This window comes from Lacerta agilis, chromosome 7 (genome assembly GCF_009819535.1).
Source record: "Lacerta agilis isolate rLacAgi1 chromosome 7, rLacAgi1.pri, whole genome shotgun sequence".
Lineage (NCBI taxonomy): Eukaryota > Metazoa > Chordata > Lepidosauria > Squamata > Lacertidae > Lacerta > Lacerta agilis.
In genome coordinates this window covers 47,270,644-47,279,862 of record NC_046318.1, presented here as the reverse complement: position 1 = coordinate 47,279,862, position 9,219 = coordinate 47,270,644, and the positions used below count along the sequence as shown (strand labels likewise).

At 42.4% G+C, this 9,219-nt stretch overlaps 5 non-coding genes across 5 annotated transcripts; 4 read left to right on the top strand and 1 right to left on the bottom strand.

The window, feature by feature from the left end:
- Positions 1 to 1,564: 1,564 nt before the first annotated feature.
- TRNAA-AGC lies at positions 1,565 to 1,637 on the bottom strand. The gene has a single exon. It is a non-coding gene; the product is annotated as a tRNA-Ala (tRNA).
- Positions 1,638 to 2,956: 1,319 nt separating this feature from the next.
- On the top strand, positions 2,957 to 3,029 carry TRNAA-AGC. The gene has a single exon. It is a non-coding gene; the product is annotated as a tRNA-Ala (tRNA).
- Positions 3,030 to 3,635: 606 nt separating this feature from the next.
- Positions 3,636 to 3,708, top strand: TRNAA-AGC. The gene has a single exon. It is a non-coding gene; the product is annotated as a tRNA-Ala (tRNA).
- Positions 3,709 to 4,209: 501 nt separating this feature from the next.
- TRNAA-AGC lies at positions 4,210 to 4,282 on the top strand. The gene has a single exon. It is a non-coding gene; the product is annotated as a tRNA-Ala (tRNA).
- A 641-nt stretch (positions 4,283 to 4,923) lies between these two features.
- Positions 4,924 to 4,996, top strand: TRNAA-AGC. The gene has a single exon. It is a non-coding gene; the product is annotated as a tRNA-Ala (tRNA).
- Positions 4,997 to 9,219: the final 4,223 nt, after the last annotated feature.

Below are 9,219 nucleotides of genomic sequence, written 5' to 3'. Positions count from 1 at the left end.
TAATTGTAAACTGCTAAGGGAACTCAGTTATATGGATGGAAGAGAAATGTAATAAAAAAAAAATGTTGTCTGAGGGCGCTTAGTCCAGTGCTGTCATTAGAGCCTGAAACACTTTTTATCCACTTCAGTTGATAAAACTAGCTGCAACCGTACCTGGATGGACCGTGCTCTGGTGCACACATACACTTAGACTGCTGCAATGCATTATACATGGAGCTTTTTTTAAAAAAAAAACAGTCAGTAGATCTAAAATAGTTGATACAAAATAGGACTACAATATTGTTTTACTGGGACTAGATGTTTTGATCATATTAAACCTGTCAGTGCTTGGCCAGCTGAACTGGTTCTCATTTTGTTTCTGGCCCAATTTAAAGATCTGGTTTTAACCTCTTAATTCCTAACAGTTTAGGACCAGGATACTTGAAAAATAATTTTCTCTCATATATACATGTTTAAACATTAAGATCCTCATCAGAGGCTCTGTTCAATGTGCATACAAAATCTCTTTTGGGAGTTCCCCCAAGCCTCTTGAGCAGATCTGGGGGAGGGGGCACACAGGGAGAGGAGAGAAGGAAATTCCATTGTGCAGGTGCAAGTTTTTGCACTAATGGAACAACTTCGTTGCATACAGCCCTATGTGCTGGAAAACTGGTCCTTGATACAAGAAGTAAAAGTATTGATCCTGATCCATAATAAAACATGTATACCAGGACAGTGCTTTTATTAGACAAATGAAAATATCACAAACTGTGCAAGCTTTAAAAGTTCTCCAGAACTACCACATTCCATTTTAAGACTGTAATCAGATGCAGACTCCATGGCTTTACCATCATCCATTTTTTTCTCCCTTTCTTTCACAACCCTTTGTTTCCTGACATTTTGGATAGCCAGATAAAGGATTTGCCCTAATAAGGATTTTGGAATTCTCCTTGATACAAGGTACTTAAACATAACTTTTGACCTGTTTCTAACATTTCTTCTTGAGCAAGATTGCTGAACATGTGTTGGAGATCAGCTGTAGGCATTCTTGGAATCTTACCACCCAAGGTTCAGACATAGGACACTAAATATAAAAATATAATAAGACGAGCCTGCTGGATCAGGCCAGTATCATCTTATCACAGAGGCCAGGCAGATGCCTGCGGGAGCCAAGAAGAAGAGCAGACTCCCCTCCACTGATTTCCAGAAACTGTCCAGAGAGTTCTAGTTGCATGTCCATGAATTCTAGTTTTATGAGAGGGAGAAAAACATTTATCCACTTTCTATATGCCATACATAATTTTATACACTTCTATCACATCACCTTTACTTGCCTTTTCTCTAAATTAAAAGGTCCCAAATGCTGCAACCTGTTCTCATAGGGGAGTTGCTCCATCTCCTTGATATTTTTGGTTGCCCTTTTCTGAACCTTTTCCAACTCTACAATATTCTTTATGAGGTGAGGTGACTAGGCTGAAACTCCCCCCCCCCCCCCCACTTTTAACAGTATTAAAACACACCACAGAATTTTACACAAACTTACTTTTGAATATTCTCTCTATTAAAATAAAAGACAAGCATAAGTTGGAGAATGCGGGCATCGATCCCGCTACCTCTCACATGCTAAGCGAGCGCTCTACCATTTGAGCTAATTCCCCTCACAAGATAAGGAATTTAGCCTTTGGTGACTCATCTCTCCTTGGTGATTCATCTTCTTGGCTGGCAGATTGGGAGAAGTTCCACTGAAATTTGAGCTACACTGTTTCAGCTTGCAGACATAGGGCTGCAGTTTAGACTACAGGATTACCAGTACAAACCAAGGCACTTCTACTCATAAGTAGATCCCTACTGAGTCCAATTGGACTTACTCCCCAGCAGCCTAAGTATTCTGGCGTAGTAGTGTCCAGCTTAATCTAACCTGCCTTTAACTCCAAACTACAGCATGGAGATCAGTTTTATTCTGAATTTCTTTTTGACCGCATATGCCCGTATTGCTCCCTTTTCCCTCTTAGGGCGATCCAGATGCAAAGGAGGGCAGGGCTCCTTTATTTTAAATTGTTGTATAGAAGAGAGCATTTTGACAGGTGCCATTGGACAAGCCAAGGTGAAAAAAAGCTACTTGGCTACAAGTGATCGCCAAAGAAGAAGAAGATGCCTGAGCTAGACCTACCAAAGTATCTTCTGCACACAACTATGAAAGGGACCATTGCAGAGGCACCTTATCCTGTCTCTTGTTTCCTTCCTTCCATCGAAAAAGAAAGCCAAACAAACAAATAGTGGTGGGGGTGTCCCTTAGATTGGGCTGTGACACAAGTATCCTAGGGAATCCTCATTTTAGCTTGTGCCCCCCTACATGCAATCAATACTGAATCCTGGTGAGGATGATTAAACTGCCTTTATTTTACATCGCCTGCGACAATAAACTTCCTTTGCAAATTGCATATCTCTGTAACAGTTCTGTCTCTGCCTTCTTTCTCGCGTCCAGTTTGTCTCTCTTGCCAAGGGTGCGGGGGTTAATGCCTTGTGAGGGCAGGAGCACCCCAGATGTCCTTTTTTTTTTTTTTTTTAAATTGTGCTCTCCAGATTTGGGTTGGGTTTTCAGCACACTCCTTTCTCGTCTTCCCCCTTTCTCTGCTCTGTCTCTCCTTATTTAATTGGCCTGGCTGGGGTTTTGCTGGCTGCTCTTGCGCGTGGCTATTCCAGAGATTCGATCCGTGCCTGTAACAGTATTGAAATGCTTTGAAAACTGATGTTGCTAATTCACTGCAGCAGTATAAATTATCTGCCTTCTGTCCAAGTCCAGAGAGTTAAACTCCCGGAAGGAGAGGATTAAAAGCACAGATGTTCAGCACCGCGTTGTTTCGCTGCTTGCTTGCGTGAACTGCCAGCCAGGGAACATCTGCGTGAATGTTTGCTAGACAGCTCATTTCCTGCGATGACGCACTGAAGGGTGAGCGCTGAAGGAACTGGGAGCGAAGGGGAATTAGCTCAAATGGTAGAGCGCTCGCTTAGCATGTGAGAGGTAGCGGGATCGATGCCCGCATTCTCCAGTATTTTTTTTGTGTGTGTGTGGATGTGGGATGCTGCTGCTAGTGGGAAGCAAGAAACAGAGGAGTAAGAAAATGAGTTGATTATCCAATGAATAAGACAAAAATATATTCAAAATTGCAGTACTGTATTGTGAATTGACATCCTAAAAACTGAATGCACCACACTGGGCTCTGTCCACCTAAGTTATTCAGAGCAGACTCATTGAAATCAATCATGGAGCTGGAAGGGTCCACCAGCAGGAATCATCTGGTCCAACTCCCTGCACTGCACAAATGTGAAGTTCGAGCCCATGACGCTGAGATTAAAGAGTGTCCTGCTCTACGAACTGAGCTATAACCTAAGTCATGATCATTCATTTAAATGGGTCTACTCTGAGTAGGACTGGTATGGGATACTACGCTTATAGTAGGTTGCGAAAGGACTATTCCAAGAAAGAAGTATTTTAGCAAAATACAAATGCAATGGTACCTCTCTTTACGTACTTAATTCATTCCAGAGGTCCGTTCTTAACCTGAAATCGTACTGTATGCCAGTGCATAAGACAAGGCAGCTCATTTTCTGCGAGGGCACTCCTAAGGGTGACGACTGCACAACACAAGTAGGAAGGGGAATTAGCTCAAATGGTAGAGCGCTCGCTTAGCATGCGAGAGGTAGCGGGATCGATGCCCGCATTCTCCAGGTTGTGTTCTCTTTATGTCACACATTTATTTCCCTTCCTTATACTGTTGGCCAAAGGAGACCAGTCCGTCGTTGGACAGATTGCTGCTTAATAATGTGAAAACTAATGGTTTAGAATCAATAGAGCAGATTACCCGATACTGTAGTTGTATAACCTGATCAGTATTTGTGAATGAAATGTGCAGCCAGGGTTTGGAGGGGGCGATGCTCCTCCAGCCAAAGGGAGGGAACCAGACAGGTGAGCTTTCTGAAATGAACGGTGCAGGCTGCCGCAGTTGTTTGGTAACGAATGTTTTTGGATCCTCTCTTTGCTGCCACTTATGCACCCCTTCCACTTCCTTAATTCCCCTTCCAAATGGAGCTAAATTTGGGTTTTTTTACTGCTTAGAAAGTAAACTGCAGAATTTTGGTGTGTGTGTGTGTGTGTGTGTGTGTGTTTTTAGGAAATCCCATTTCCTGCGGCGATTCACCATAGGCTAAGCTGCAAACATTGAACAGAGAGGGGAATTAGCTCAAATGGTAGAGCGCTCGCTTAGCATGCGAGAGGTAGCGGGATCGATGCCCGCATTCTCCAGTTCATACTTTTTCCTTTATTTATTTTAACAGGAAAAATAATCAGCAAGATTAAAAAAAAACCGCTTAAAATTCCCTGGTGTGTGTTTTATTTTATTTTAAATAAAGGCTTTTTTGATCACACTCTGTCAAACGAAATAAACAGGGGAATTGCCCCATACAGTGGAGGGCTTGTATGTAAGAATAAAAGAGGGTAGCTGGATAGATGCACGCTTTCCCCAGGGGGGCTGATTTATTTATGTTTGGTTTTTAAAAAACAAACCCACACCCCAACCTGTTGCTTATGACTCTGCTAAGCAGGATGAGGTAAATGGGAGCTCAGAAAGCAGATCCCTTAATTAGAAAGTCAGATGTCAATGTATGCTTTCCCCCCAAATTATTTTCCATGGTGGGAACCTTCGGAATACGCATAGCAAGGGGCATCGCAAAGACTGTCGCTTTAGCACTTGCCCTTTTATGACTTCCTGCCTCCAACTCTCCAGCCAGCAATGAGGGGGAGAGTGGCTTTATAGAGTCAGAAGCTCCTCTTTAGCTTGTTGTTCAAAAATGATCCTGCCCCCATCCCTGACTCAGTAAAGAGTCATGCTATAGCTATTTCACGAGGAGACTTTCCATTGTAGAATTTCACAATCGCCTTCAGAGGGGGAATTAGCTCAAATGGTAGAGCGCTCGCTTAGCATGCGAGAGGTAGCGGGATCGATGCCCGCATTCTCCAGCTGGGTTTTGGTGCGGGCTTGGCTTGCGTTTTTAATAGGAAGAAATTAATAGAGGCTTGTGGTTTTGAAACGTTTGTGGGACACGTCTAGTAAAAAGGTTGTTCAATCACAGCTCCTCACGCAGAATGAAAGGGAGAGAAAGGAACTGGGGTCGTCATCTGCATCTTCTAATTATTTATTTTGTGCGTTTTCAGGAACAAACCCCATCCTTATCCCATGCATGTTTACTCAAAAGCAAGTTTTGCAAAGGTACTTACTCTCCATTATGTGTACCTACAACTGGAGGTTTATTTTTTTTTATCAAAAGACAGAAATAGTAGTGAAGCAACTCTAAATCAATTTGCATAAAGTTAATCATTACTTACAAAGTTGTAAACACTATGATAACATTGGTTTGGAGTAGATCCATTGAAATTAAAAATCACATGTCAGTCATTAATTTCAATATTCTGAGTAAACGTTAGTTGAATACAACCCTACTTAAGTTTGCTTGAATAAGTGACAATATAATATTGTCCCATTGAAACTGATTCTAAGACGTGATAATAACAAATGAAACACTGATGCATGTGTGTCTTTCAAAATATAGAGATCAGCCACTGTTAATTGTTACAACTACCTGCATGAGCCCAGAAGAGTTCCTGTTACTACTTTTTAATGCATTTCCATTCATGGAGTGGGAGGAGGAAAAGGGAATACTTATTTTTCCTGTCGTTCGGCTTCCAGTTAGCCTTGGCCTGCGTTATTATTTTGCTGGCTTGATGGGTATTGATTTTGCTGGGCTGACAACAAATTTGTTGGCCACTGCCTTACACCCAGGAGGGGCTAATTTGTGGCCCTCATGATGTTGTTGAACTCTCAATTTCCAACGCAGAATGGTTTCATGCTTGTGAGGGCTTAAAAACATCAAAATATTATTTATAGATGCTAGCGAAGTGCTGGAAACAGAGCTAAAACTGGAGAGAAACTTAAAACTCTAAATAGGGAGCAGAGTTGAAAAAAAATGCTTTTTTTCTGTTGCAGGTTGACAATCTATTTCAGCCGGAACAGAATATATCCATTTAGATATAAAAACAATTTGAAGCTCAGAGGAGCTGAAGTTGTGTACATCTTTTGCATATTTTTTGATACAGAATTAAATAAACACAACTAGGCAGCGCTACGCATGTTTTACCAGCAGGAGTTAATGCCCCTGCATTGTCTCCATTATATGCTGTTTTCCTTAACATTTCCTTTAAAAAACAATTATTATATGTAATAAGCAAAAATCTGCCCTTATTCCCTTATGGGGTACACAAGAGCCCTTGCAAAATCCTTTGTAGGTTCTCCATTGGTAGGAGTAAAAAAAACAGAGGCCAACCAGAGAAGATCGAGAAGCAAAGCAGCTAGTAAGCTTGATCTTTATTGAAGCTGTTGCAACAATGGTGTTTTTCAGGGGAAAGACCCAGAACAAAGCAGGCATGCTCTTATAAAGACATTTCAAAATCCCTCCTGGAGTCTAGCCCACCCCCAGAAACAGTATCCAATCACAGAAGAGGTGTAACCCAAGACCACCACCCTCCATACATCAGAGCTACATCACAAATTGGGGAGGGTCAGAGGAGGTAACTTGGGAATTTTCCACACCTGTGCCATCTCTCCTTGACCCCTCCCAGAAATACACTTCTTCTGCAAAACAAAAGGTTTCCTCCCTGGCAGGTAGGGCTAATGGCTGTCCTTTGTGAGGGAAATGGCCCATCCTCAGGCAGAGACTTCTCACCTCCTCCCTGCAGATGAAAACACTTGGCCAGCTAGGAGTCAAAATGGAGTGAGGCCTGTCTTTCTGCGCTGTTTTCAGACATGTGGCATTATTTGTTTGGTAAATTAATAACAATTATATATATATGAAAGACCTTGAAATTCTTACAACATATACATAATTGACTAATACTGCTATATTTTCCTCTTTGGTAACACCAACAGCTGGTAGTCCAGAATAGGCTCCAGTCCTTGCCTTCGTCTCCTCCTTGTGGTTATATTTATTACAACATACAAAAGCTTACTTCCCCAGCTGGTGGCAAAATGCTGTTCGTTTGTTGCAGGAAAAGATGGCTGAGCTAGCTGCTGTGCACCTGGAATTGTAATTTGAAAGTGTCCTAGCTCTAATATGTAAATCAGGGGCGGCTAATGTTTTTTGGGCTCAGAATAATATTCACCCTTGACCCATTCACTGGGGGCTGCATACCAGTTATGAGTGTGGCTACTTGCACACGCGGGACACGGGTGGCACTGTGGGTTAAACCAGAGCCTAGGGCTTGCTGATCAGAAGGTCGGCGGTTCTAATCCCCACGATGGGGTGAGCTCCTGTTGCTCGGTCCCTGCTCCTGCCCATCTAGCAGTTCGAAAGCACGTCAAAGTGCAAGTAGATAAATAGGTACCGCTCCAGTGGGAAACAGCGTTTCCGTGCGCTGCTTTGGTTTGCCAGAAGCGGCTTAGTCACGTGACCCGGAAGCTGTACGCCAGCTCCCTCGGCCAGTAATGCGAGATGAGTGCCGCAACCCGTCAGACACGACTGGACCCTTTACCTTACTTGCACACAGCATCCCCTTCAGATGACCCATGCACATCAGCTGAGGAGGGGTGTTGTCTCTGTGCTCATCAAATAATCTAATTCTGATGACCAGGGAGGAAGCGATTTGCAGCAAGACACTTGCCCACTTCCCACAATGGGGGTGGTCTTGTGGGATCAGGTCAGGTTCCAAACTGGGGGTTAACCACCCCTGCTAGTATTGTCTTGAACCTCTACATTTTGTCATTTCCAAGTGTATTCCTTTTTTCATATAATGAATGGTTGCCGTTTAAGCACATTATTATGCTTGCTCGTTGTCATGAACCCGGCAGGATGTGTGTCGTGCGTTTTTAAAGATACCATGCTCCCAGGTTGTTGTCCATCTATGTATGCTTCCTTCCACACTCATCATGGCTCTCAATATGTATTTTGGCTTCTTTTTCTATAGAGTGAACCTACAGGCAGGGGCAGGTTCTACAACTACATGAAGAAATGCATGCCTCTAGAATATGGCCAGCATATGCATTAATTCCTAAATTAATAGGCTTCCTGTTTGTGTCAAGCCTTATTTAGATGCATGTTGCTGATGTACTTTAAAGCTCCTAAGGCAGGAGGCAGAGCATGTACCAGCTTAATGCTTTCAAAGCTTTTCTTACTCAGGTACTATGGAAACTTCTTCCAGTGTTTCTCTTGCAGCCATGGCACTCCAGCTAAAGGGATGATGATGATTAAATTTGTAGCCTATTTGTGCCTCTAAAATATGGTTTTTGTTAGTTATCTTTTGTTTTCTCTGAAAAATGATTAATATTAAATCATCTGCTGTACATGAGTTTTCGGTTTTTAAAAAGCTATAAACAGAATTTTTTTTAAAAGGGTATGCAACTAGTAATATGCAACACATGCAAATCAGTCACACTAAACTTTTTTTTTGTTGATATAATGCTAATTCACAAGTAAGAAATCATGTCAAGGGATAGATTTAGGGTAAATAATTAGTCAGACTTCTGAAGCCCCAGATCACCAGCTGATCACTCCTGTACATTATTGCAAGTTAAATTCAAGTAAGCATAAACAGGATTATAGTTTTATTGTCAAGAACAAAACTTTAGAAAGCTCAGGTTTTATCCAATTTCATTTATTGCTATGTTGGAAGGTTCTTTGATTCAGTGAAATCTTCTGCCAGTACAACAAAAAGAAGGCATTTTTCTGACAATACCGTGGTACCTCGGTTTAAGAACAGTCCTGTTTACGAACGATTCGGTTTATGAACTATGCAAAACCGGAAGTAGTGTCCCGGTTTGCGAACTTTACCTTGGTCTAAGAATGGAATCCGAACGGTGGAAGGGCACCAGCGGCGGGAGGCCTCATTAGGGAAAGCGCGCCTCAGTTTTAGAACTGTTGCGGTTTAAGAACGGACTTCCGGAATGGATTAAGTTTGTAAACTGAGGTACCACTGTACTCCCCTTACCATGCTGTTCCAAATGGTCCCCCGTCCCTCTGAAACAGATTTTGATAGGCTTCAAATGGGAGAGGGAATTGGCAAAATTTGCCTTTCTTGTTGAAGAAAGCCTCCACAGAATCAAAGAGCCTTCCATCAGCATTTGAGTCCCCAATGGCTTCAGCCCCTCATTAAGAAATGTCAACCAATGTTGGGAGGTGCTGAGAAACCAAGCT